This window comes from Ursus americanus, chromosome 2 (assembly GCF_024610735.1).
Source record: "Ursus americanus isolate L20-20 chromosome 2, mUrsAme1.1.p, whole genome shotgun sequence".
Taxonomy (NCBI): Eukaryota; Metazoa; Chordata; class Mammalia; order Carnivora; family Ursidae; genus Ursus; species Ursus americanus.
The window spans coordinates 47,566,443-47,594,358 of record NC_142128.1 but is presented as its reverse complement, the minus strand read 5'-3'; the positions used below and the strand labels follow the sequence as shown (position 1 = coordinate 47,594,358).

Here is a 27,916-nt window from a genome sequence, read left to right as displayed (position 1 = left end):
CTGCGCGGCCGCCGCGCCGGGTGCCGGTAAGGCTCAATACACTGCAGGCAGGTGGGACTTGTGCTGCGAGAGAAGACGCCGGGCTCCAGGCGGAACCGTTTTTCGCGGCGTTGGCTTCTAGTCGGACCTGGATTTCACAGGAAGTGGGAGTGCAGCGATTTGCCGGAAGGGCTGGGAGTTCGGGGAGCGGGGATGCTGCTGAGTTGCTCTACAGCGTGGAGCATGTCGGAGACTCAAGGTTGAGAGCAAAAGCGAATGGACAGTTTCTAGAGATTTGAGCTAAGCTCAGAGTGAGAAGGGAGAGACAATGTGGGGCTCTCCATGGGGCAGGGTAAGTCCTAGAGTCCCAGAGTGATGATATTAATACCGATATTTTGAAATCGAGTATGATCGCACGGCTTCTGTGTTAGGCTTCATTAAAAGGGGATGGAAGAAGGGGGCGAGTAGATACTGTCATCAAATGAGGGATTTAAATCAGAAAGGCCATGCCACTGGCGAAGGACGCGCACAATGGTTCACACGCAGAACAACCAGTATCCAGACACAAATGCCCTGATTCTGCGTTGGTGAGCACGACTTGGAGAGGTGAAAGGAGCGTAACGGTTCATCCGGCCAGAGCCTTTCACTTTTACAGGCAGGCAAATGGGGGCTTGGAAGTGATTTGTTCCCAACTGTGCAGTAAGCGGCACTGTCTAGAGTAGAAGCCGGGAGTTCTGATTTTAGCTTCTCCCTCCCTCCGGGCATCTCTCCACAGTAACCAGGCACGCCAGCTGCTTCCCGACACTGACTGTTCCCCAAACGTGCACGTCCCCGAGTGAAAAGCGCTTCATCATGATCACAAGTCAGACTCTTGCAGCGCAAGACATGAGCGAACTAGTGTCGGTGGAGAAACCGTGGAGTTTTATTTGGGTTTGGGGCGCTAGAGGCCATAATGGGACCTACGTCTGACTGCAGGATGGAGTATTAGCTGGTGAGGGTCCTATGTTGGATGCGGAGCCTGGACTGAATAAAGTGAAAAATCATGCTAGAAAGATTGTGTTGGAAGTAGACAAATTCTGGTGCTTTTTTGTGCATATTGTTAGAAAAGTCTGTACCCATTCTAACAGTACATTTCATATTAAGTAGTTTGGGGCTTTTTTTCCCCTAAGTCTGTGTACTTAGGTATATGTCAAAGTCAGAATGTAGTAAAACTCAAAAATAGGTTAGGAAAGCAGAATTTTAAAGATCTCAGAGAGTCAGTGAGGAAAGGAGAGAAAAAAGACCTTTTGTTGGCACTTGCCGAACCAAATGTATTACTTGTGCATACTTACCTGCCCCTGGAGCACATCTCCTTTAGAGGCAGGGAAGAGGGGGGCACCTAAGGGTTGGAGGGCACAGCTTTGGAATCAGTAGCTGGGTTTAAATCTCCAGTCACACTACTGCCTATATGGACTCAGGCAAGTTGTTTAACCTCACTAAGCTGCTTTCCACCTCTGCAAAATGGAGATAATAGTCCTATTTGATTTATAGGTTGTCTTGAAGATTAAATGAATTAGTTCGTGTAAAGTGCGTGGCAGAATTGTGAGCACTCAATATATATTAGCTGTTATTTTTATTATTATTTGTATTTGGTCCCTATGTACGTGGTAAGCACTCAGCAAGTGTCTGAACTGTCGAGAATCCAGACAAGAAAAGATGTGGGCCAAGAATAGAATGGACCCAGTGGGAAGAAAAACAAGACAACTCTACAGTGTAATAGATTAATTGGGGGATAATTTTACCATAGATATGGCAGTTTGATAGTTATATTAGAATTAAAAGTATGAAAGAACTAATGGGTATTTATTGAGATTATCTCAGGGTAAGTGTGACTTTAAAAGTTCAGTTGCCTATTAACTGGGCAGTGTGAGGTAGAGGGCGGAATGGCAGAAATCTCAGCTTAGACTTTTAATCATCATCCGTAAAGACACTAACTATGCAGAAAATGGAACCTAGTATTCTTTATGACTATGGCATCGTATTTTTCTGCACCTGTATCCCCTCACATGCTCTGTATCTGTTCTTCTGTTTAATTTTCTCTGTCGGTGCTCAGGCCTTTGCCTCTCTTCCCAGCCTAGACTGCAGGGTTTATCGGCATCCAAACTCCCCATGTCCAAGGCCTCTGACCCAGGTGCCTGTCCACACTGACCCTGAATGCATCCCGTAAATCCTCAGCTCGGCTCCCTGAAGGAAAGAGTACACAGGGGCATACGACACACTCGTGGTCTCCACCTTCCCCTCACCCCCTGCTTCTTGACAGTCCGTTAATTTATCCTCCGTCAGTTTCCTGTCTTAGAGCTTTGAGTGCCTTCTTACAAACGACCCCTTCCCAGCCTCAACTCCCGTCTTTATTAGAAGGGGGTCGGTGTAGTCTGAACGGTGTTTTTCAAGCACGTAACACACATTCACGTGCATCTGCAGTTTTTATGCCTGTTCCTGTTCTCATTTTAGTCACATGTTCTCTTTCTAGATTGCATTTTAGAGGCTGGATGACAGACCTGTAAGGACTGAGCAGACCTTTGAGTGACATGATGGAGATATTCGGTGAGACAATGACAGCCTGCAGCTGGGACTTTACCTTTAATGCAAGGGGTGCTCTGTGGTAGCTCGTGCTTTGGGTTAAAATAAAACAAATCTCTTTTTAAAGTGATAGGTTCCAAATTGTTGTTTCCGCTTTGTTTTTAGCAGATCAGTAAGGCTGAAAAGTTGATTCACTTGATCTTGGGTGATAGAAATAGCTGAAAATATGAAGATGGAGTCTACTCCCTACTTGCCATCAGGCACCCGTGCATTGGGACAGAGGTTCCCTATGGGCCACACATTTCCAGTAGCCTTGTTTCCAGTTAACTGAGAAAATTCAGGCTGTTGTGCAACATACACCTGAATGCCCTGCCTCCCCATGTCCCTTCCCTCCTCGTGTACCTCTTAACTTATTTTAGAAGATGGAATATACCACCCCCGCCTGTGCTGTGGGCAAGTGCTTCTCTTTCTTTCTAGACCTCTCAGCTGCATTTGCTACCACTGATCAGATCCTCTTTGAAACCTAACTCCCTTTGCTTTGCTCCTCTCTCTTCTACCTACCGCATGCTTCTTAGCTGGCTCTTTCTCTCCCTGCCCTTTAAATAGTGTAAGTTCCAACCTTGTTGTTATTATTTTTTGTCTGTATTTTCTCCTTGGGAGTATCATCCACTCATTGTTTTAATGTTTGCTCATGAAGCCTGAAACTACTGCTGTTCCTGACTTCTCCCTTGAGATTCAGGCTTAAATTTATTGGTTCACAAGTTCCTTGGGACCTTCCTGGGTATAATCTGAAACCAGGCAGGGAGAGACGGAAGAAAGAGGTAGGCCACTCCAGATTAGTAGGTAGCAGGTTGAATAAACAAAGGAACCTACATACAAGGTTTGTCTTGGGTGGCCGCAAGAGGAGTAGATCTCTCACTTGCCTGCCAAATCTTAAAAGTTTATATAGAATCCTTAGTGGGTTTCAGTCACGTATACAATCCAGATGGGTCTCAACAGCACATCACTGTCTCAAGGCTGTGTCCTTGGAGCAGCCTCTGGGCGCAGGAAGGCAAGCTGGACACACATTCCAAGGACGGGGAGGGGGTAAGGAGCCTCCAGTCGCCGGTGTCCAGCTCACAGGTCAACCAGCGGTCATGTCCTCTTGGTGACTCCTTCAATAATTTCCTTGCCTTCTAGATAGATCCACTTGGGAGGGCGCATGAGCCATTCCAGCTTTAATTTGTCCCTTTCATTTCCGCTATCTCAGTGCTGTCTCTAGCCTTACCACCCCTGCCCACACCCCCAAATTCATCTTGTAAGTAGCAGCCAGAATGATTAGTCCCAAATGTAAATCTGAATGTTTCCCTTGTCTGCTTAGATTTCTTCCAACCATCTTTCTTATCACCTCCAAGATAAAGTCTAACTCCATGGCCTGGCATGCTAGGACCTCCACGATCTTGTCAGTGTTTATTAAAGTTTCCAGCCTCACCTCCCATCACACCCACTTCCTGTTCATGAGGCTGTTTTATACTTTGAGACCATATTTGTGTTGACTTGTCTGGGCTATCCTGATTTTCTTTGCCTGACTCTTACTTATTCTTACTTATTTTTCAGAGAGTCTTTCAAGAAGTTTTTACCTATGCCATAGTCTGAATTAGTTGACTTTCCTCCAGGCTTTCTTGGCAATCTATCTTTTCATTCAAAAAAACTTTATTGAGCCCCTAATTTTGTGCCAGGTGCTGAGCTTCGTATTAGAAACATAATAGTGAACAAACAAATGTGGGAGAAACCAATCTAACAATTGGCCTGACATCTTATATTCTCATAGGGAAGGGAGACAGGTAATAAAAAGAAATTTTTTAAAAATGCAGTTCAGCCTGATTGGCTCCATGCTTGAGAATATCTAGGAATTGGCCAGGTTAACCGGGGAGGGGGAGGCAGTGCTGCAGATAGAGGTAACAACTCGTGTGAAGGCCCACACGGGAGAGGAAAGCACAGTCTGGGAACACAGATTCTAGACAAGGGGCGGAGGAGGTAAACAGGGACCAGACCATGAAGAATACTCTAGTCATGTTAAGGAGTTCTTCCTAAAGGTAATAGAAGGCTTGAAGGGTTTGACATGATTAGGTGATTAGGTTTGTATTTTAGGTAATGATTCTGGCTAGTGTGAGGTAAGTGCAATTCAGGAGTGGCAAGGACACCAGTTCAAGAGGGAGGGAAACCAGTTAGGACACCATTATAGTAATCCGGAGGAAAAAGATGGCAGCCAGTATGAGGCTATTGCCAGTGTGATGGAAATAGATCCCAGAGGAATTTAAGAAGTAGAAGTGGTGGAACTTGACGACTGCTTGAACTAGGAGGGCAGAAGTAAGAGGAAGCAAGAATAGAGTCTCGTAAACAGGTTTTGGTGAAGACAGGAACGACCCTATTTGCCATCATATATTCATAGCCTAGCACAAGTCCTTAGATGTTGTAGATGCCTGATAAATGTTTCGTGAGAGCTTTCTGACTCAAACACCCAGATAAATGGGGTGTCATTCTGATTTATAGAGGGAAACTCATTTTGGGTGGTGAGCAGTGGTTGAGTTTTAGACGTGTCAAGCTCAAGACGCCTGTGGGAGATACACATGGAAATGTCCAGATCCGTGGCATTTGGAAGAGATCAGTGGATTCTTTGCATACCTAAAAAAAATTAAAGTTTATGTTATATTGAAATGAGCTGTTATATGTCTGTCTCAACTACTATACAGGACTGGTTCTTAATGGCTCGATTCCTGGGCACCTAACACCACGTCTGGTACAAACTGAACACCCCGTTAATGTTGAAATGAACTACTCCTTTTTAAACATGGTTCATCTAACAGGAGAAATCAGTAATAGTAGTAGCTTCTGAGGAGGAAAACGGGGAGGGCGTGGGTAAGAGTAAAAGGAGATTTTGATTGTATATTCTTTGGTTCTTTATGTTCCCTCTCCATGTGCTTATACTTCTTAAGAAAAATAGAAGGGTGACCAAAAAAGTGTTCTATTCAACTTTCGTGAACTTGAAACTGAAAACCACACTCTGACTATGTCTGATGGGTGTAAGGGAGGATAGTGATGCTATGTGAGATCATGACAGCATTTTTGACCACATCACATTGACTGATGCAGATTTGTTGGTTGTATCATTGATGCCATTATTCAACTCCCTTAATATTATTAATAATTTTTATTCATTTCTTAAAAATGATGACTAACCATGAGTAGCAGGCTGAAGTAAAATTATGAACACACATTTTATATGAAGGGCATCAGACAAAATCTTTGAAGCTCCGTATCGAGAGATGTAGATAACACCTCATAGAAAGGAGTGTCATAGTTTTATGCCTGCCTAGCATTTCATAAGAGAGAAAACAATGTGTCATCTAACATGTATTGCTCAGCAACATTACAGGTTATATCTAATATGCAAAACGCTTTATCACAAGTGTTGGAATAGGCTTTGCACATTTTAACCGTAGTTCATTATGAATGAATAAGTAAAAATGTGTAATGCTTTTATAGATTTTTCAATTACTATTTTAGTGTAAATTTTATATAGAAGTTTGGGGCTATAGGTCTACTGAAAATGCACCAATATATAAAGAAAATAGCAAATTCTAGTAACATTTCTGTATGCATGGCATGTTCACTGGGTGGCGTGGTTGTATTAACGTTAACCTTACGCCCCTTGAAAGTCAACAGGAGTAGAGTGATAAACATCGAACACAATGTTCTAGGTGGAAAAAATTAGATTCTAAATTTATTGGCTTTAAAATACATGTTTAGAATTCAGGCTTAAGAAAAACAGCATTGAAGTCAAAGTAGCTGTCTGCTTTGATTATCTTTTAATCATTCCAGACCTATTGATCTACTTCATTCCTCAGCTTTGTTAGTGGATTTGGGAACTGAGCTCTACATTTGCAATGGTTTAAACATAATCTTTGTTACGGACTCAAAGGGAATTTTTAGTTTGAAGCCATAAAATACATGTCATTTGCTGATTTTTGATGAGCTCTAAATCAGATCCAAGGGATAAAACACATGGTGTTATACTCGAGCCCCTCTAGTGTCCTCCCCACCACCTCTCACACCAACATCTTGTTTTAACACACTTAATATAGAGCACCTTGGGGATTAATAGCCCAAACTAATTGGACATTGATAAAAATATTTGTCCAATGTGACTTTTTTTTCCAAATATAATTTTCGTGCGCTGGGTATTTCCAATGTTGGCATTATAATATCCTGTAGTGTTGCCAGTTATTTCAAGGGAGTTCATGGGAGTCACAAGAAAAAATGTTAATCAGTTTAAGGAACAAAACAGATGAACAGAGTGGGGAAAAAAGGAGACGCAAACCAGAAAAGAGACTCTCAATGACAGAGAACAAAATGAGGGTCGATGGAGGGAAGTGGGGGGGGAGATGGGCTAGTTGGATGATGGGCATTAAGGAGGGCACCTGTTGTGATGAGCCCTGGGTGTTATATGTAAGTGATGAATCACTGAATTCTACCCCTGAAACTAATACTATACTGTGTGCTAACTGGAGTTTAAATAAAAACTTGAAAAAAATTAAAGAATAAGAATGTTAAAATTAATTATTCATAACAAATTTTGGAAAAGAAAGTTACAATGAAACCAATAATGACAGTGAGCAGAAATCAGAAAACTCTGGGGATAAATAGCTTTTGTCACCGTTCTGGTGTTGTGTTGTTATTCCTATGAGTTCCTTAATGTTAGTGACTTCTATTTTCTAGAGTTAGTCTAATATAGACTCTTTAATGAACCCTGAGAGGGAAATCACTTCTCAGTTCCCAACATCTTTTTATACACACTAATTCTCTTTTCTCTCAGGAAAGAGACTCTGTGTGTTTTATCAAAAAATTTCAGTGTAAGTACTAAGTGGATAGTATCTAATTTCATCCTTGGTATTTGAAAAAATTTCACCTGCCAATTTTCACCCACTACTTACTAAGCAGACTCAAACTGATAAACAGAGTTTGGCCATATAAATTCAAAATGAATACTGAATATTGCTCCGGATAGCCCATTATGATATGTTCCATCTATATATCTTTTGCTTCTGGTGCTTTAATAATATCTTTTGCTTTTGGTGCTTGAAATAACTGCTTTAATAATAAGAACTCGTGTATAAAAGATGTCCCAGGTACCAGTTCCTCTGCACGCATTACCTCATTAATGGTAACAGCTGCATGAAGTAGTTTCTATGCCCACTTTCAGATGAAAAACCAAAAGTGCAAATCACTAAAGAAACTTCAACAATGTACTCATAGTCATATGGCTAGGAAAGCAAGGAGCCAACAGTTGAACCCAAGCAATCCAATGGTAGAAGACCCGCCCTTCGCTACTCCACCGTGCTACCTAATGAACCCCTACAGCATAGCGGTAGGATCAGTGCTGATTGCTGTAGCCTGTGCAGCAGACCCCTTCTCTTTACGTTCTGCAGCTTGTATCCCTGGGTCCTTGTAGCAAGGCCTGTATCCCTAGATACCTTCTACCCTCTCCTGCTTCCCTGCTATACACACACACAAAACCAGTGAGAGAGGCCTATGGGGCATTGAGTGGCTCCTTTGGGATGGGTTTAGTTGATGGTTCCTCTGACCTAACTACTTTGCTTTCTTGTGTTGTTCTAGGGATCATGAGCTCTGGAGGCTTTGGGGTGGGTTGGCAGCCTCACAAGAAGATTCTAGGTCTTCAGAGATGTCCTAGGTAGATATTATTTCATACCTAACCCTCTTCTTCCACAATTCGGCAGCTTCCAAGTCTCTCCCAGCCCCTATTTCTCTAGGACCTACCGTCACTCCAAAGAGGGTAAAGTTCCAGGCTCTCCCAGTTTCCTCCTTTGTCTTAAAAGAAGTCTCAGAGCTTTTGCCATTTGTTGAATGTCACTTGCTTCTGGTTCTGCTCATTAACATGCTCTCCTCTGGGGGTTTTTCTCCTGGGGTGAATATTAACTAAAACAAAACACACTTAATAATTTATCCCACTCCAAGAACTAATTTCCTTAAGAAAACCACTACTTGGGGCGCCTGAGTGGCACAGCGGTTAAGCGTCTGCCTTCGGCTCAGGGCGTGATCCCGGCGTTCTGGGATCGAGCCCCACATCAGGCTCTTCGGCTATGAGCCTGCTTCTTCCTCTCCCACTCCCCCTGCTTGTGTTCCTTCTCTCGCTGGCTGTCTCTCTCTCTGTCAAATAAATAAATAAAATCTTAAAAAAAAAAAAAAAAAGAAAACCACTACTTGCTCTCCATGAGAAATTCGTAATCATAGTGCTTACATAATTTTGACCTTATTTCTTAGGAGTAAACCAACTCTCTTATGCTAAGAGATCTCCTACCCTGACTGACAAGGAATTATTTATCTTGAAATCACTTTCTCCCCTGGCCACAACAAGGGGGTCGTTGTGTGAGGGAATGAGGACATTCTACTTCACCCCTCTTACGTTTTCATTCTAAACTTGGAGACAGAAAACAGAAAGGCAAACCACCTGGCTAGAACTAAGTTCTAACCCCAGGATAAGCCAGACTCGACAAATATTGCAAAGATTTTGTATAGACTAGAAATATACTGGCCATCACTGCCTGTCAGCAGGAATTCATTGAAAACTTGTATGTGTCCGACACTCTAGTCTCAGAACCAAAAATTAGAACATATCACCAGTGTAAAATTATGTTTTAATTTCCTCTTCTTTTCTAGGTGAGTGAAAGGGAAAGACCCTGTTTCTCCTCTCAACATTCTATTGCAATTCCGGTCACCAAATGTGTGGGTTTTTTCCCCACAGTGACCAATTCTCCAATGCCAGCTGGGTGTCCAACAATTCAGTTCAGTTCTGACACTATTTACCAGGGGTTAGCATCAGATCCCGCAGGGTAAGAACTTAGCCCACAAGACTGCCCTACTTCAGAAAGCATCACAAGTCCAAGGTTTGACACTTGTGCTTCTGACCAAAAGCTATAAATTGGAGTTTCCATGACCCCTTCATCAGGTTCAAAAACTTGTTAAAATGGCTCAAAGAACTCAGGGAAACGCGTTTACCAGTTTATTATGTAATAAAGGTTGTGGTAATAGTTACAGATGAACAGTCAGATGAAGAGACACACAGAGTGAGGTCTGGGAAGGTCCTGAGTGCAGGAGCTTCTGTCCCCATGAGGCTGGGGTGCCACCTCCTGATACGTGAATACATTCACCAACCAGAAGCTCTCTGAACCCCGTCGTATTGGAATTTTTATAGAAGCTTCATCACATACTCATGATTGATCATTAACTCAATTCCATCCCCTGTCCCTGCCCTGAGAATGGGGGAAGGCCTGAAAAGTTCTAAGCTTCTAATCATGGCTTCGTCTTTCTGATGACCAGCCCTCATCTTGAAGCCATCCAGAGCCCACCCAGAGTCACCTCATTAGAACAAAAGATACTCCTGTCACTCAAGAAATTCCAAGGAATTTAGGAGCCCTGTGTCAGGAACTAGGGTCAAAACCCCAATTTTTTTTAAAAATTTTTTTTTATTATATTTTGTTAGTCACCATACAGTACATCCCCGGCAAAAACCAAATATTAGAACAAAAGATGCTCCTAATGGTCTTATCGCTTAGGATATTATGAGGGTTTTAGAAGCTCTCTGCCAGGACTGGGGAAGGGGGGGTTGTGGAGAGGGTAGGGAGAGGAGGGTTGTGGAGAGGGTAGGGAGAGGAGGGTTGTGGAGAGGGTAGGGAGAGGAGGGTTGTGGAGAGGGTAGGGAGAGGAGGGTTGTGGAGAGGGTAGGGAGAGGAGGGTTGTGGAGAGGGTAGGGAGAGGAGGGTTGTGGAGAGGGTAGGGAGAGGAGGGTTGTGGAGAGGGTAGGGAGAAGAGGGTTGTGGAGAGGGTAGGGAGAGGAGGACAGAGACCATATATTTTGCCTTTTATTTCAGTTTCCTTCTTAGTGAAATAGAGGCTTTTCCTAGATAGGTAAAAAAAAAAAAAAAACAAAAGACAAAAATGCTCATTTTTATTTCATAATAATATAGTGAAGGATTTATTTATTAAGTTCCCCAACTATTTATCACTTTGCCAATGTAGAATTCTCGATTTATGTTGGAGAAAACAATTTCATTTCAGGGAAAAGAATAAAGGATATACTAGAATTAATTTTTCCTGGATGATGACATCTTTTTGGCTCAGAAAGGGGATGAGGTGAAGAGAGGTAGCAGGGCCTGGAGAGGTAAGGGCGGGAAGACCACATATTGGGCAGCCTGGCCACAGAATCCCAGTAGCTTTGGCCTCTTCTTTCGTCTCACCTCCTATAGGTGTTGCTCCCAAACGGGAGGTGAGTGCTCTTGGTATATGAACTTAGAAATTAAGAGATTAAGAAAAAGGTGTTGTGTGTTAGGGCTGCCATGGCTAGTACCACAAATAGGGTGCCTTCAACTCCAGAAATTCATTGTCTCACACAGTCTGGAGACCAGAAGTCCAAGATCAAGGTGTCAGCAGTGTTGGATCCTTCCAGGCTGCGAAGAACCTGTTCCGTGCCTCTCCCCAGCTGCTGGCCGTCTGCTGGCAGTCTCTGCTTTTCCTTGGCTTGTAGATGGACCGCTCCAATCTCTGCCTTTATCTTCACATGATGTTCTTTGTAGACGTGCCTGTGTCCAAATTTCCCATTCTTTTATGAACACCAGTAATATAGGAGTAAGAGCTACTCTAATGACTTCATTTAACTTGATTATGCCCAGAAAGACCCTGTTCCAAATAAGGTCACATTCTGAGGTTTTGGGGATGTGGACTTCGATATACCTCTTTTGGAGAACACAGTTTAACCCATAAAACACAGTTCACCACATCATGAACCAAAATCCGTCCTGTGCAGGGTCTATAAATAGCCTGAGGACTCAAGCCAGGACAAATGTGCCAGCTCCCCTCTGAGAAGAATACAATTCCTGGATTTATACTTTTTAAAACTGAGTACTAATTACTTATTATTTTTATATCACTAATGCCCTTTGAGTGCAACATGCTGAATCCGTGTGATTGATTTTATTTTTCTTAGAAACCGTGCTCTTAAAAAGCACTGTCTGGACAACTTCAGAAAGAACAAACAAAAAGTTAATTGAATTGGTGACACTTTGTATCTCTTTCATGAAGAAAAATAAGGTTTTACGCAACCGAGCACGGAGGATTGTCTTAAATTTCCCCAGGACTGACAGTGTCTATGAATTCTAAACCAGGCACTTGGTGAATACACAGAGACAAAATTGAGAGAAGCATCACAAAGTATGGGTTTAGAAACAACTTTTGTAGGGTGCCGAAGCCCCAAACTTTTGATAACGTGCTGGTTTGCTAGAATGGAAGTTTGCTTTCTGTTGTGTAGCCGGCTTTCAATGAGCTATGTTACAGAGCCCACGTCAGTTCCGCAGGGGACGTGGACCAGCACCAGGGGGCGCCACTTCCGGTGACTCCGTTTGGAGCATCCCTCAGACCTGACCAGCTGTGGACCAGGGACTGTACTTAAGGAAAGCGTATCCCACAAGAGAATCCTGGGTAAAGATGGAGGTGCCAACCAACGGGAGAGTCTGTCTTCTCCCTCGCCGATCTGTAGGACCTGTGGCCCACCATGGAGGTCCCACCGGAAACAGTAGAGCACTGTGGGGAGAGAACCCTTAGGAAAACTCGAGAAGGAATCCAGAGGAAGAGCATGTTTGTAACATGGTGGAAAGTGCCTATTTCTTATGTAGATATTATGAATATGGGAAGTACGCCGGCGTATCCTGTATCTGCAGGGCTCAAAGGCACCGAAGTAAATACTTGGGAAGAGAACCCAGAATATGATATCTGAGGCTCCAAATGAAAGGATACAGACCCAACAGTTGTTGGGTCGGGGGCAGGACCTCTAGAGCAGCTCAGGCAGCCATGGGACCAAGGGAGGGAGCCCTCACCCCCCGCCTCAAAAAATATTGCAGCAGGGCTGGAGTTAGTCCAGCCTGAGGACAATTGAACACCTCTCCAAGAAACGAAGCGCTCCCTCCTTACGAGACCACCACATCCGCAGAAGCCACCAGCAAAGGACAGAGCCATTTCAAGCCAGGGGGATTCCAGAAATGCCTTATACCTTGGTCCAGGATAGAGACAGTTTTGTAAGGTGAACTCTGAGTCTCTTGTCCCTCCTCCCTGCCTTCAATTTCAAAGAAAATAGGCCTAGAAATAAGAGAGGGAAGTAGGGGGCACCTTCTCCCCTCCTGTTTTGAACTGGTAAATCTATGTTTTAATGATTGAAGGTGGCCAGAAAGTTATGCAATCTACCCAAGATGGGATTAAAGAAACAAAAGAGAGAGATTCAAAATAACATAGTTGGAGGCAATAATTAGGAGAAACAGAGCAGTTTAGGATTTATAGTGTGCAGCATTGTAAACACTCCTGAGCCAGTAATGATCCTATTCTTAGAAGGAATCTCCGGGCCTGACCGCTAGACATAATTGAAGACAGCTTGTAAGAACATGAGACAAAAATAAGTCTTCTTTTGTGGCTGTTTTCAGTGTTTGAGCTTCTAATCATTAAAGAGTCACTATACTGGCTATTTCATACCTAGGGATCCCATTTCCATAAATGTATCAAAATATTTATTTAACAAATATATGTTGAATGCCTATTAGCGGATGGACATTATATTAGATGCGGGAAGTATAAGTGTAAATAAGGGGTTGTCCCTGTCCTTGAAGAGGTCATTGTGTGTGTGTGTGTGTGTGTGTGCACAAGTGCACGCTTATGAACAGCTGATTATACCTCAACCAGAGAAGGATAGCAGAGGGTTGACTGACATGTGTGATAGTTCCCAGGAGGAAGCAGTTAATCTCCAGGGGAAATCAATAGTCTTCACACAAAGCATGACACTCGAGCCAGTTCTGGGAGGAGGGGACCATTAAGACCACTAAACCCATGTCAGCATTTAACACCATGTTCAGATGAGTTTGTCAGGTTGTTTTTTCACCTGGCAGTTAGATGAGCGCAAGAAGGCTCTGAAGGGAGGAAGGAATGCCTGAGTGAGGAGGGTGACAAGGACATAAGCCCAGTGCTCTGGGCTGAGTCTCCAAAGGGCAGGGAGAGAAGGAGGAGAGGTGCTGCTAGAGGGGGAAGGAGAGCCGAAACTGGGGTCTTGATCACTCTACTGAGGTTCATCTGGGTTCTGTTGATATCTCTCAGGGGTCTTTTTATCATTGTATTCCATTTAGCAGGCAAGTTTGGCCAGTGACCAAACAGACGGGACAGTCCCTGATTCTTAAGACTTTACAATTCGAAACAACGTGCAAATGTGTAGAGAGACGTAAAGATCAGTAAAACAGGGGCCGAAACAGTTGTAAATGGAAGCCCCCAAATGAGCCACTGAGCACGTACAGAAGTGAGGTTCAAGTTTTTAAGTTCCGGTTTCCATGACGGGTACACTTGAACATAACCTAGTTGCGTGATTTGGAGCAAGTCTCGGAGAGATCCCATTTTAAAAAATAATCCTAAAACTAGAAGGTCCAGCTAAATTACTTCCTGATCCTTTCCAAAGCCGTCTATAATTTATGAGTCTTTGAGGTTAGTTCAATAAGTGCGAAAGATGCCACAGTCAGACTTGGAGCACTAGGATGAAATCCATTCATTTATAAACGTGTTGAGCATCTGTTAATAAGGTTCCCTGGTAAAATGCAGGATACCTACTTACATTTGAATTTCAGATAAGGAATGAGGACTTTTTAAAAATATAATTATGTTCCATGAAATATTGTACGTATTCAAATATTATACTTAGAAAGTATACTTGATTTGAAATTCAAATTTAACTAGATGTCCTTTTTAAATATATAGCGTTTCTAAATTGAGCATCCTTACAAGGAAAAGCTAGGCTCTGTGGAGAACAGTGAATCCAGTAGAGATGCTGGCTCTGAAGGGTGAGATAAGACTCAATATAAATAATCATACTACAATGTGAAAAGTGATAAGTGTATGCAAAATATACAGAGAGAAGCCTGTGAAAGTTCACTAGAGGGAGAAATTGCTTCCAGCCATGAGAAATAAGGGAAGCCTCTGAGGAGGCCTGGGCAAAATGGCAGGAGTGACGCTTGTGAACATGGAAGGGGTAGGGAGAGGGGTCTTCCTGGGAGACTTGGTGGCTCTAGAAAAGTCTTGGAAAATGAAGTCTTGGAAAAGTCTGGGAAATGACAGAATAAGAGAGGACACTCACCAGTCACTTGGTGCACCTGTGTCCTGCATGCGTGAAGGAAACGCATGGCAGAAGGGATTGGAAAGGGAGGGTTGGGCCACACCGGAGGAGCCTGGCCAGAGGTAGGACGGATGGAGCCTAGAAATCTGAAGAGGCTAAGGGGTTGTACTTGGTGTTTGAGGTTTTCGATCCAGGGTGACACAGACACCAAGAGAAGGGAGACTGTGAAGGATCATCCCCAACCAACCACCTCCAAGAAAACATGGCCCCTTCATATTGTCTCATTCACAAAAGAAAATACGTATCTTAACAAATATAATAAGTGGAGAAGAAATGTGGTAAAGTGGGAAAAACACAAGCTTTGGTGTGAAAACACTGTGCGTTCAAATCCGCATCCCCCCTCTGTATGATCTTATTTCCTGCCTCTGAAGCATGGTTTCCTTATCTATAAAGGGGACTAACAACCGTCTTGCCGTGCTTGCACGTTATGAGGAAGTACCAACATCTACCTGGAACATAGGAGGAGCTCACTAATTACTAACTGCTGAGTGAGCTATTATTTCACGTACTACTTATTCCCCTTCTACCCTCAAGTGTCTTATTTTATTGTATCAGGTGAAGATGCTACCAGTAAATAGAAAACTTTCTTTCAAAATACTCATTTTTTTCTCTTTATAAAGAAATTAATTTTTTAAAATAAAGAACAACATATACCCACTTGAACTGAAAAAAGGAAAAGAAAAAGAAAAACCAAGAAGCCAATATTTGGAATATTTGGGCTAAATATTTGCTCTAAATAGGTTCCCTCAATGCCAAAGGAAAGCTAGATTTCTGTCCTAACTGAAATATCACACCATTTGAACAGGTATCCTGGGGAGAACTTGAGTAGTTATTTGGATAGTTATTAAATGAAAGCAGGCATTTCTACTTAAGTATCTATGGCCTGGCCAGACAGTGCGAACGTTCTAGCTCAGCTGCTGAATTGGGGAGTCTCAGGGATGCTCAGTGTTTGGTGGGAGAACAAAGCCCAGCGCTCATGACCTGTGAAAGCCAGAGAGAAGGGGAACTTGAGCAGGAATAGGACAGTTTATTCCTTGTAAAGACTCATTCTAAATAATTCTTCTTGTTTCTGGTTTTGTCCCCCAGAAGTCTATCTCAGTTGTTTATGTAAAATGGGCCACAAAGTTGGATTATCAATTCATCCTCTGAGAAAAGCACCTAGACGAACGGTGACCCAAAGTGTCCTGTCAACATCTGAAACAGCCACCAGAGCTGAGAGTGCCTTTACAGATAATGCCTCCCTATTTTGGTATTTTTTCTTTTAAAAATGGATTATCCCCAGTAGCTACCCTTTATTCATGTCTGTTCTCCTCAACCTCATTCCTGTCCCCATTGCCGAGCATCTAAAATAGACTTGCGGGGGAAGAAGGTCTACCCACTCCTTTGTCTTTCCCACCAGGCCTGCAGTCGGCTTCGAGCTCACTCCTATGAACAGCATAGCATGAGCTGCGTCTCAGGTTTATTCTCATACTTGGTATTTGGGGTCAATAAACTCAGTGCACAGCTGTGACACAGGACGATTCCTACAGGCTTTAAGCACATGTACGTGATTTTATCGGTCCCAGAAGACTGGCTCTTGAGTGATTTGCTGGGTAACATTCTTGGCAATGGTTCTTTCTTTGTTTTTAATAATGTTCTGGGTTCGTGTTTGTAAGACTCTCAAATTTATTTCCAATTAGATAAAGGTGACATTCTCCTTCTCCAAGCTGCGTCTCCCATGAGACTAGTGAATCCTGCTGAGGTCTCTCAGAGCTGCCATTAGTTAGCTGGGAGAGCACCTTCCGTCTTAAAATAGCCAAGGTCAAAAAATAAGACCACACACTGAGGAAGGACAGAATGGTCAGGCGCAGCACACCATATTTTTATCAAATTATTTGGTTTAACACTTGAAAACCTGGTTAGTGCTTGAACATGGAGTGACATTTTGAATTCAATGTGGAGAAACTGAAGGGAGCTAAAACACAGAGCATGGAATTAGGATCAGTCATATTCAGGATGGGAGCGTCTTGGGATTAAGATCTGGGGACATTGAGAATAGGTGGCTTAGAACTTAGCTCTCATTTGTCTGGATGGCCCCCAGGTATGAGCCATCACTGTCTGATCCAGGTGAGGCTGAGGTGAGGGTGACAAGACCATTGGCCTCCATCCCATCTGTTTGCCAAGCCTTAATCCCCACAAGACTCATCAATGTTAGTCTTGCATTGGGAATGAGATATCAGCACGATTCCCTTCTTCCTACTTGTCTTTCTGCTTCTCTAGAAGAGGAGCAGTTTTCCTGATTACCTTGAAAAACAGGAAATTCAAACACGATGGATGTAAACGGTGGATGACACCCCCATTGGATGCTATAAAGTCAAAAGCGAGACTTGATATTCTGAAGTAACGTGTGCTCCTTTAAGTGTGTCTGCTCTTTTTCTTTTTTTAAAAGAAAACACATATGAATCATTTTACAAGGTTCATTTCTGCCACTTCTCCCAAATATTCCCCCCAAAATGACAGAGTACAGTTGTAATTCAAAACACTGGAGACACCCTTAGTAGAAGAAAAGGCTTGTCTTGCCTTTCAGTTAGGAAAGAATAACACAGAGATCAAAACCATAGAGTAGTGATGTTGACTCAGAAGATAGACTGGCCTCTAGGAAACAGAATCCAAACCATGATTTCTCAAAAATATTCACCGCCGTGACCCACAGATAGTTTCCCTGCACGAGAAAGCATCTCGGTGTTCGTTGTGGGTCTCCATCAGCAAAGAACAGTACGTTGTAGATACAATGTGCTTCCACGTTTTCAAGGCATTTTCGCACGTGCTCCTGAATTGTGTATGACAATCTGAACCCTGTACTGGTGTCACTACCCTGACACTGAGACAAAGGAGCTAAGGGCCCTGCATAATCTACTTGCTTTGTGATGGCAGAGCAGAGACAAACCAAGTTCTGGCCACAGCCCTCCTCCGTGTGCAGTCAAAGGACCTCCCTGAGTTCTTCGGTGTCACTCTTTCATGGTGTGGCAAAGCCCTCCAAGATTGGGAAAGACATGCAAAAGGAAGGGAGGCCATTCTGCACCTGGCTTCCCCATAGACCTTTCCTCCCCAGATGCAAAATCTGTAAAGAAAAGAAGACTGGCATTCTAAACAGTGAGCTTTGCTCGAAGAGAATCCACTTCTCAGTTAGAAAAGGAGTGTTTCTTCCAGGGCTGTGCAACTGCACTGCCTACTTATGGTTTCAAGGTCCTCTGTCATCCCTTCAGCCCCTACCCCAAGAAAACAGAGAACATACGATTGGCTTAATAATCTTGTAGGGGCGCTGGGGTGCCTCAATCGTTAAGCGGCTGACTCTTAGTTTCATCTCAGGTCATGGTCTCAAGGTCATGGGATCAAGCCCCATGTAGGACTCCGTGCTGAGCATGGAGTCCTCTTGTCCCTTCCCTGCCCCTCTCCCCACTCTCTCTCTCTCAAATAAATACAATCTTTAAAAAAATGATCTTGTGAAACGCAGTGCTTGAATTTCAGAATAGAGATAAGGGAAACACACCAACAGACCATGTTGTCAATTTTATGCTTTTATCCCAGAAACGTGAGTGTTCTTTTACAGAGAAGTATGATTTTTTTTCCTGCCAGAAGCCACAAGGTAAGTAATGATCTACTTAACATGCATAATAGCAATCACACAAGTAATTTGGAATTTAACCAGTTGTTACATACATACAAGTATGTCCGTGTCCTGTCACTCTGAATTAAGTGATATGCATGTCCAATATGCAGTTCATCTTTTTTTATGTCCTGTTTCCCCTTCATTCCTTGCATTGGAATATTATTAGAGCTCAATAAATTTTGTCAAATCAATCAGAAATGAGACGAAGGAAATAAGAAGTCCCATCTACAAATCTATAATGGTGAACAACAGTGTCAGTGTTTTTCAGAAAAACAAAACACCAGCTCCAAGCTAAACCAATCTTGGAGATGTGCCTTAATGACTTGGCAATTAATGGTTCCCAGCTCAAAGACTAAATAAAGAAAACAAAACATTTGTTGTTACAAATGCCATCAGAATAATTTGTTCATCATAAATTCAGTTATGATTAAATTGCATTTTTACAAAACTATTGGGGACTATTTTGTTTTGCTCCTTGTTCTCGATTACATGTGTAACAAGATGAAGGTCTCTTTCTCCTTTATTTCTTTTTCTCTGCCCATTTCTGTGGAAAGGGAGAACTGATTAAAAAAAAAAGATTGATACTTGGTGAGCATAATACCATGTGACAGTCAATTATTGTCAAGAGAAAGAACTTTGGTTTTGTCTTATAAATACTATACTCTGAGGAATTTAAGAACCAAAAAAGGCTGCTCTATGATTCACAGTCTCGATGTGATGCCATCCACCAAGAATGGAGCCAGGATATTTGCTTGAGACCTTGATGCCTTGACAGTTTCCAAAATGGATTCAAGTACGTGGAGGTGGGCAGAAAAGGAAGGAAAGAAAAGGGGGGGAGGAAGGGGAGAGGGAAGGAGAAAGCAACTTGCTTGTCTCAATCTGGGAAGAGGTAGAGTCCGGGTGTTCACGTCGAGATTCTCTGGAATCAAATGGCTGAAGTTGAATCTGTCACCTTGTTAAATGAGGAAGATAATTGTCCTGACTCCAAAGTGTCATTTTAAGAATTAAATGAGTTAGTCCATGTAAATTGCTTTGAACAGTGGCCAAGAAGTAATCATTTTATAAATGTTAGCCATTAATATCTGAGTTTGTCTCTATTAAAATTGGTGGGGGCTCTGTGAGGGAAAGTGTGAGTGTGTTTTGGCCCCTTTCTGAACGACATATGTATGTTGAATCAGCTAACAAAAATTTTGGTTATTATAGTCCTAAGTGACAATCCATTTCATCTGGTTTCCAAACTCCCTACATAGCACAGTAATGCGTTTGCTTTCCCAGCTAACAGGAGACCCTCAGTATCTCGGCTGATTCCATAATTCTTCTTGAGGAAGTAGCTCAAGCTCCCCACTTCTTTTCAAGCCTACGTGATTTGTTTGTTTCTTGAGCGAAGTTCACTAAGGGAACAGGTTATTTTCCTATTTTTCGTTCGCAGTCATGTTTTTGACATAAAATCTTGTGCTTCCTTTTTTTATTCAAAGGGCCATGAAAGGAAATGCTCACAATATACTATTAGTATTATTTAAAGGCAGGACAAAACTCTATGTGCACAGGTTAACCCCAAGAGTTTACTGTAGTTGCCTCCAGAGGTAAGCTGATGGGCGACTTTTGTGTACCTTCTTTATATTCTTGCATATTTTCTACATCACCTTAATACGCTCAGATTCCTTTGACAAATAATGACAACATTAAGTAAAATGTTTGTGTTCTCTCCAAAATATTATGTGAAACAAAGGAAAATTATCCAGACTAGATTAAAAATGGAGAAACAAAGCCAAAAAGAAGAGCCTGATTTCCCTTGGAGCACATTCTCCCAGATTACTACCACCAGTGCTTTTACTGCTGAACCAGGACGAAATGGTAAAAATAAATGATATCGATGGGTTTCAAAGGTTGCTTCACCAGGGGCACCTGGGGTGGCTCAGTCGGTTAGGCATCTGCCTTCAGCTCAGGTCATGATCCCAGGGTCCTGGGATCGAGTCCCACATGGGACGCCCTGCTCAGAGGGGAGACTGCTTCTCCCTCTTCTGCTGCTGCTCCCTCTGCTTGTGTGGGCTCACTCTCTCTGTCAAATAAATCAATAAATCTTAAAAAAAAAAAAAAAAAAAAAGGATTGCTTCATCAGAACAACGTGGCTGTTGGACCCCAAACACGTGGTATTTTCTCTCTCCTTAATACTATTTAGCCCACATCACGAAGAATCTACGTATTGGTCCCACAAGTAAGATGGCTAGTCTACCGTAGTGCTATTGACAATTCCAGGCTTTTCAGAATAAAAAAGGAGGGAGGAAGTAGAAAAGATCTTGTCCAACCTTAAATGCTGTATAACATCAAAATCATTCCCATTTGGGTTTAAAAAGTAATTGTGTCGGCATATTTATGCCTTGCGTCCTGGAAATTCACAGCACATTAAATCAAATGAGAAAGCTACGCTAGAAACTTGACATGAGATAGCAGAGTTGTTTGGGTTCCACCGAGCACCGTATTTTTTTAATGGCCTGGTTTCTCTTTCTCAAAATGCGTGTCCCGATGCTGTCTGCAGCACTGGGCTCTGTAGAGGATCAGAAGAAATCTTTTGATTAGTTTGGTGAAGTCAGAAAAATCCACGGACTGAGAGAACAACAGTGTTTGACTCAGCTCTAATGTTATTCGAATTGTTAAATTCCTGGGGTTGCCACTTGAAGCATCATTTTGGTCTTTTTCTCCCTGGTACTAAGCCCAAAAAAATCTATTCAAGTGATACTTATTATAACAACCATGTTTAGGACCGTATTTCATTGTAAGTAAAAAATTTCAAATGGGGCCAATCTCACATAACATCCTTTCTTTGGTGAGATGTGAAAAGAAAAATGGAGAGAAATGCTTTTTCTGATATTTGAAAGGCTTATTTTTTTTCTCTTCTGGCTACGGAAGCCCTGGAAGTCTGAGATCTTTAAAAGCTTCATGTATTTTTCTCTGCACGAGCTGCAGGTGTCTTCTGCACAAGATACTTGAATATGGATTTTTTTTTGCCATGAGAGAGATGAATATAATATTAATATGGTATTTATTACAAGGGAATCAATAAACCTCCACTGGCAACAAATAAAGGCATAATTAGATTATCCTAAAGAGACACCTCTGTAAATACATTGAGCTGGCTTAGTAAACAATGAAGACATTTTGCACAGTAGCTCTGGCAGGAGCTATATGGGAGAAGATAATGGTCAAATGTGGTTTGGGAGATTGAATATGAAATGTGGTATCGTTGCCCTGAGCCAGAAGGTAATAGAATCATATAATCAGAATTTTAGATCAGGAAGAGACATAAGAAATCAACTAATCCAACCCCAGCATTTTAAAGTATGAAAAATAATGTTCAGAAAGATGGACTTTTCCAAGGTCAGAGTCAATGTCACAATTAAGTTTAATGCAACATAATTATATGAAGCACGTACTATGCATCAGGCAATTAGAACCCCAGAGAACAAAGATTTTTTTAAAAAGATTTAAAAAAATAAGACAAATCCTCCCTTTGATCTGATTAGCCACTATCTGATTAGAGAGCCATGCATTTCCTAGATTTAAAAATTGAGTGTGGTATCGTAATACTACAATAGGGGTGCACAAATTGCCTGATTTGGACCTTCTGAAAAGCCTTTCTATTTTTTTCTTTAAGATTTTATTTATTTATTTGACAGAGAGACAGCCAGCTAGAGAGGGAACACAAGCAGAGGGAGTGGGAGAGGAAGAAGCAGGCTCATAGCAGAGGAGTCTGATGTGGGGCTCAATCCCAGGACCCCGGGATCATGCCCCGAGCCACAGGCAGACGCTTAACGACTGAGCCACCCAGGCACCCCTGAAAAGCCTTTCTAGACAAGAAGATACGGGAATTAGCCAAGCCAAGAACGGTCGGAGGGGCATTCCAGGGAAATGCAACTGCAGGAGCAAAGGCCTGGGGGTATCATGCACAGAGGAACTAATGAGAAGAAAAGTGTGGAGGCAGAAGGATGGTGAGAGCTTTGCGAGGTGGGGACGGGTCTTAGAGGGAGACCTTGACAGATGCTTGGACTTTATCCTTTAAAATAGTAATATGGGGCATTCAAAGGGTTTTAAGCCTGGGAATATTATGAATTCAAATTTAGTCCATCGTCTAGTTGCAGCGTGCAGGAAAAGTGATCCCTTAGGAAGGGATCAGAGCAGCCCAGGCCAGACGTAAGGGAGCCACAACGTAGAGCTGTGACCAAACTGGGGACCACAACATAAAAATGCTAAAGAGGGGCACTTTCGAAAAATGTAAGGAGGTAGAACTTCATTCTTTTTTAATTATTTAATTTTTTCCAGCTTTATTGAGGGAAAAAATGACAAAGTTGTATTTATTTAAAGTGTACGACCTGACAATCTGACTACAAGTTCATGGTGAAATGGTTACCACAATCAAGGTCATTAACAAATCCATCAGCTCACATAGCTTTCTGTTGTCATGGTGAAAAAGCTTAAGATCTACTCAGCGAATATCAAGTATACAATACTGTATTATTAGCTATGGTCACTGTGCTGCACATTAGATTTTGAAATTAATTCATCTTCCAACTGAAAGTTGTCCACTCTGACCTACATCCCCCCCATTTTCCCTTCCCCCCCCCTCAGTCCCTGGCACCCACCATTCTACTCTGTTTCTATGAGGTTCTGTTATATGTTACGGTATGGATAGATCTTGGAAATTCTATGCTAAGAAAGAAGCAAGACACAAAGGCCACATATTATATGAGTGTATTTATATCCATGTCCAAAATAGGGAAATCCATGGAAACAAAAGTAGACTTAATCATTGAAAGAGGCTGAGGGGACCGGGAAGTAGGAAATGACTGCCAATGGGTATGGAGGGGTTTTTTGGTGTGATATAAATGTTCTGGGATTAGATCGTGGCGACTGATACACAACTTTGTCAATAGACTAAAAATTACCACATGGTGCAGTTTAAAATGGTGAACTTCTTAGAGTGGTAATTATGTTTTAATAAAGCTGTTATTAACAAGAAAACCATTTTTTGCAGAGCACCTGGGTGGCTTACTCGGTTGAGCACCTGACTCTTGATTTCAGCTCAGGTCATGATCTCGGGGTCGTGAGATCGAGCCTTACAATGGGCTCTGCGTTGGGCTCTGCACTGGGTGTGGAGCCTGCTTAAGCTTCTCTCTCTCTCCCTCGGCCTCTCCCCCTCCTCCCCCCTGCTAGCATGTGTTCTCTCTCTCTTTCTCAGAGAAACATTTAAAAAAAAAATATGAGGAGGTAGAATTGTCAGGGATAAGCAGTCCACGTTTGCTTTCAGGTTTCTGATTGGCATGACTGCATGGATGATGCTGCCCAAATGCTTGCACAGGAGACTTCTGTGTTCGGGAGAAAAAATGAACTCACTTTTGAGCACAGTGAGTTGGCGGTACCCGTGGGACATCCAAGTTGCTATGTCCAAAAGGATACGTGAGTCCACAGTTCAGGACAGAGTCACACTGGGGTAGTTTATGTAAGAGTCATCACCTGTCGGTCTGAGTCAAAACGATGAGTGTGGATGAGATACGTAAAGAGTAAATAACCAAGAATATTGATGGAAAACCTGTGAAATACACACAAACACAGCTATCAAGAAATGATCAGAGAAGAAAAAAGGAGAGTCGATCGAGTGTTATTATCGATGCTGAAGGAGAGAGTTGAATCTCAAGAAGCTTGTGGTGACATAACGTCAAATGCAGCCTCGCTAGTCAGTGAGGTCTGCAAAGATAAGGCTTGAACAGCATTACTGGGTTTGGGTCATGTCTGGTCATCTTTTCCAAGTACGGTGTTGGAAATCATATTATCTAACATTACAACAGATGGCTCAAGCGACTTCCAGTCCAGGGCTCTTTCCCCTCTAGAATACCGCGACACGACTTTAAACTCTCTCTCTCTCACCTGCACTCTCTCCCAAGTACTCAAAATCCACGTGCAGAGTACTATTATGCATGCTTTGTTTAAATGCAGGAGAGATCTGTGCAATGTAACTTCAGGACTATTGGCTCAGCCAGTCCTTCATGGGAACTAAATTTATAAGTTCTACTGTTCTGTTACTAGGAAAGAAAGTGACAAAGTAGTAGTTAGGGTCAGAGAGGGGCTCCCGGAAAAGTGTGCTTTTATTTTTTTTTTTTCCTTTTTTTAAATGTTTTTTTATCATATTATGTTAGTCACCATACAGTACATCCCTGGTTTCTGATGTAAAGTTCGATGATTCATTAGTTGCGTATAACACCCAGTGCACCATGCAATACGTGTGCTTTTAAACGTACCTAGTTTCTAAAGGAAACATTTCATCCAGTTTTTGGTTTTATGGTTTAAAGATGCTCAATTATCAGGATGACCAGAAAGGATTACAAATACCTATAGGTTTGGGACTTCAAGTTATGATGACACACGAGAGGTGTCCCTTCAAGAAATACATCGAATATGACAAACAAGTTTTAGAATAAAACTTATACCTCATAAAGCTATTTTTAAGAAAAGTCTTTAAAAATCAGGAGGAAGGGCAAAGACCAAGGTCTCTGGTCAAGTCTGGCTTTGTATATTTAGACAAAGACTGAGTTGCGCAATGATTATTTTTCTTTCTCATCGTCTGACTTGATTAACTCTGCTTTCAGTAGTAAAAGTTTATGGGAAATTTAAATGCTTAATTCCCTAGAGGACTTTTGACTTTTCTGTTATCCTCAGAGGAAAAACATCCAAATAACAGATGCATGAATTTCATTAACGATGAAAATGGTAGAATTTTTAAATGTTGTGAGGTTTTTTTTTTCCAAGAAAGATTACCAGTAGTTTTATTTATTTGCCTAAGAATCTCTTGTCTCAAATAAATTCACTTTCTGAAGTCCCTGCAGATGAAATTAACTGTAGGGCTATGTCTTAGCCAGTTCCGGTTGCTATCACGAACTCCCTAGACCGTGTGGCTTAAACGACGGTCGTCTCTCCTTGTTCTGGAAGCTGGGAAGTTGAGGATCAAAGTGCCGACCAATTCAGTTCCTGGTAAGAGCCCTTCCCTGGTTTGCAGATGGCCACCTTCTTGCTATATCCTCATATGGCAGACAGAGTTTATCTCTCTGGTGTCTCTTCTTATAAGGGCACTAATGTCATTCATGGGGGCTCCTTCATGATCTGACTAACTCCCAAAGGCGCCATCTCCAAATACTATCCCATTGAGAATTAGGGCTTTAAAATATGAATTTGGGAGGAACACAAACATTCAGTTTATAGCAAACTATAATGTCCTTGTGAACTCTGTAGGCAAAGAAAAAAAAAAACTGTGTCAAAAATTCAAATATCTCTGAGCAATTAAGAGGTGTGACCCCAAGTATATACACGCCAACTTTATGCATTCATAAAATTGTAAACACTGTTAACCCTTGAACAACATGGGTTTGGCCTGTGCTAATCCACTTATATGCGGATTTTTTACAGTATAGTGCTGTAAATGTATTTTCCTTATGATTTTCTTTCTTTCTTTTTTTTCTTTTTAAGCAGGCTCCTCACCCAGCATGGAGCCCAACTCGGCGCTCAAACTCACAACCCTGAGATCAAGACCTGAGCCGAAATCAAGAGTCTGACACTCAAATGACTGAGCCACCCAGGCGCCTCTTTCTTACCATTTTCTTAATAACATTTTCTTTTCTCTAGCTCACTTTATTGTAAGAATACCATTTATAATACATATAACATACAAAATATGTGTTAATTGACTGTTTATTTTATCAGTAAGGCCTCTAGTCAACAGTAGGCTATTAGTAGTTGAGTTTGGGGTGGGGGTGTCAAAAGTTATATGTGGGTTTTTGACTGTGCAGTTATGATTGTACGTATAACAACTATAGTTATATACTGGTAAATAGTTACTCTTTCAAGTACAATAATATAGATCTCCCATATTTGAATTTTTGTCCCCTTTTCCAGTTAGACATGACAGTGGACATAATGTCAAAATAAATGGTTCATTCATTCAATCATTCGGGAGAAAAAGATCATTCTAGGGAAGTAAGAAAGGTAAGTCAATTTTGTAGACATGCAGATTGGCAATTAAATAATATTTTTATCTCCCAAACTATTCTGCAAAAATGACATGAAACACTTGACATAATACATTCCGGGTCCATCCATGTTGTTACAAAGGGCAAGGTCTCATTCTTTTTTATGGCTGAGTAATATTCCATTATAGATATATATGACACATCTTTATCCATCCATCTATTGATGGACATTTGGGCTGCTTCTATATCTTGGCTACTCTAAATAATACTTCCGTAAACATAAGTCATGGAGATGAAAAGAATAGCGTAGGGAATATAGTCCATAATACTGTAATACCGTATGGTGACAGATGATGTCTGTGTTTATCATGGTGGACACTGAGTTATATATAGAATAGTTGAATCAATATGTTGTACACCTGAAACTAATATAACATTGTATGTCTAGTACACTTCAGTAATTTTTTTTTAAAAAGCATTTTGATAAACAACAGCAACATGAAACAGAGGTCAATGGTAGACCAGAAAACTGAGGCTTTTTTCTGTTACTTATAACTGTGATTTTAGGCATTTTAAATCTTTAATTTTCTTTTTTTCTCATATATGAACTGGAGTTAATGATAACATAGTAGTTGCATGCTACTGTAATGATAAATGAGCGAGTTAATAGGTAAACTTAACCAGCATATCCCTAGGCCCTATAGCCCTGTGGTGTACAAATGAGGTGATATTAATATTAATAATTCAACTCTCCCTGCCTTGAAGTCCCAAACTGACTTAGGACCATAAGCCTCCAACCCAGTCAAGGAGTCTCTATCTTACGAATGCTCAGGAATGAGTTCATGCATCTTTTTCTGTCCTCATGTCATTCTTGTCTGTCACATGAGAGGGACTGCTCCTTCCTGCCTTGATCCCGTCTCCTGTGCTCCTTCCTGCCTTGATCCCGTCTCCTGTGCTTTCAATATGGCAAGACCTTCATGTGCTTGAAACCTCTGTTCCCTTTAGTTTCCCTGGTATTCCTAGAAACATGGGCTTCTTCAGAGCAATGAGGGAAAGTTCGTTTTCCTGCATCTCTGTATCACTTTGCTACCTGGGCCCTAAGGCAGCACTCCGCGGGCCTTGATTTTCACTGTGTGATTTTCATGTGGAGTTTTTTAGCGCTTGTCTTAGCCTTTTGTCTCCGAAGGGTGTCACATTTTCTCCCTGGGCCTGGTTAGGGAATAGACGCCATCTCTTAAGTTCCTTGGGTGTGAAGCCCACGAATGTCACCGCAGGGTTCTCTCATCCCGTGCATAGCGACACGTGCAGACAGATATTTGGATATCTCCATTCCCATATGTGTAGAAAACAACCAAACTGATTTCTAGTGTAAGTTCAGGTGAGGCTCTGTCACATGGTACACACACTGTTTATAGGAAATATGTGAAATTATTGCTTGGATGTAGAACATGCCTTGATTATCTTGAC

At 41.9% G+C, this 27,916-nt stretch overlaps 1 long non-coding RNA gene across 8 annotated transcripts; it reads left to right on the top strand.

Annotated features, from left to right (window-relative positions):
- Positions 1-158: 158 nt before the first annotated feature.
- Positions 159-26,149, top strand: LOC123800149 (uncharacterized). Of its 8 annotated transcripts, XR_015721783.1 has the most exons (7): positions 159-331; positions 2,489-2,562; positions 19,145-19,230; positions 20,167-20,291; positions 23,740-23,836; positions 25,304-25,457; positions 25,953-26,149. It is a non-coding gene; the product is annotated as an uncharacterized LOC123800149 (long non-coding RNA). The 8 variants fall into 8 exon arrangements; XR_015721784.1 differs by having other exon boundaries at positions 19,145-20,291; positions 25,342-25,457; XR_015721782.1 differs by having other exon boundaries at positions 19,145-20,291.
- Positions 26,150-27,916: the final 1,767 nt, after the last annotated feature.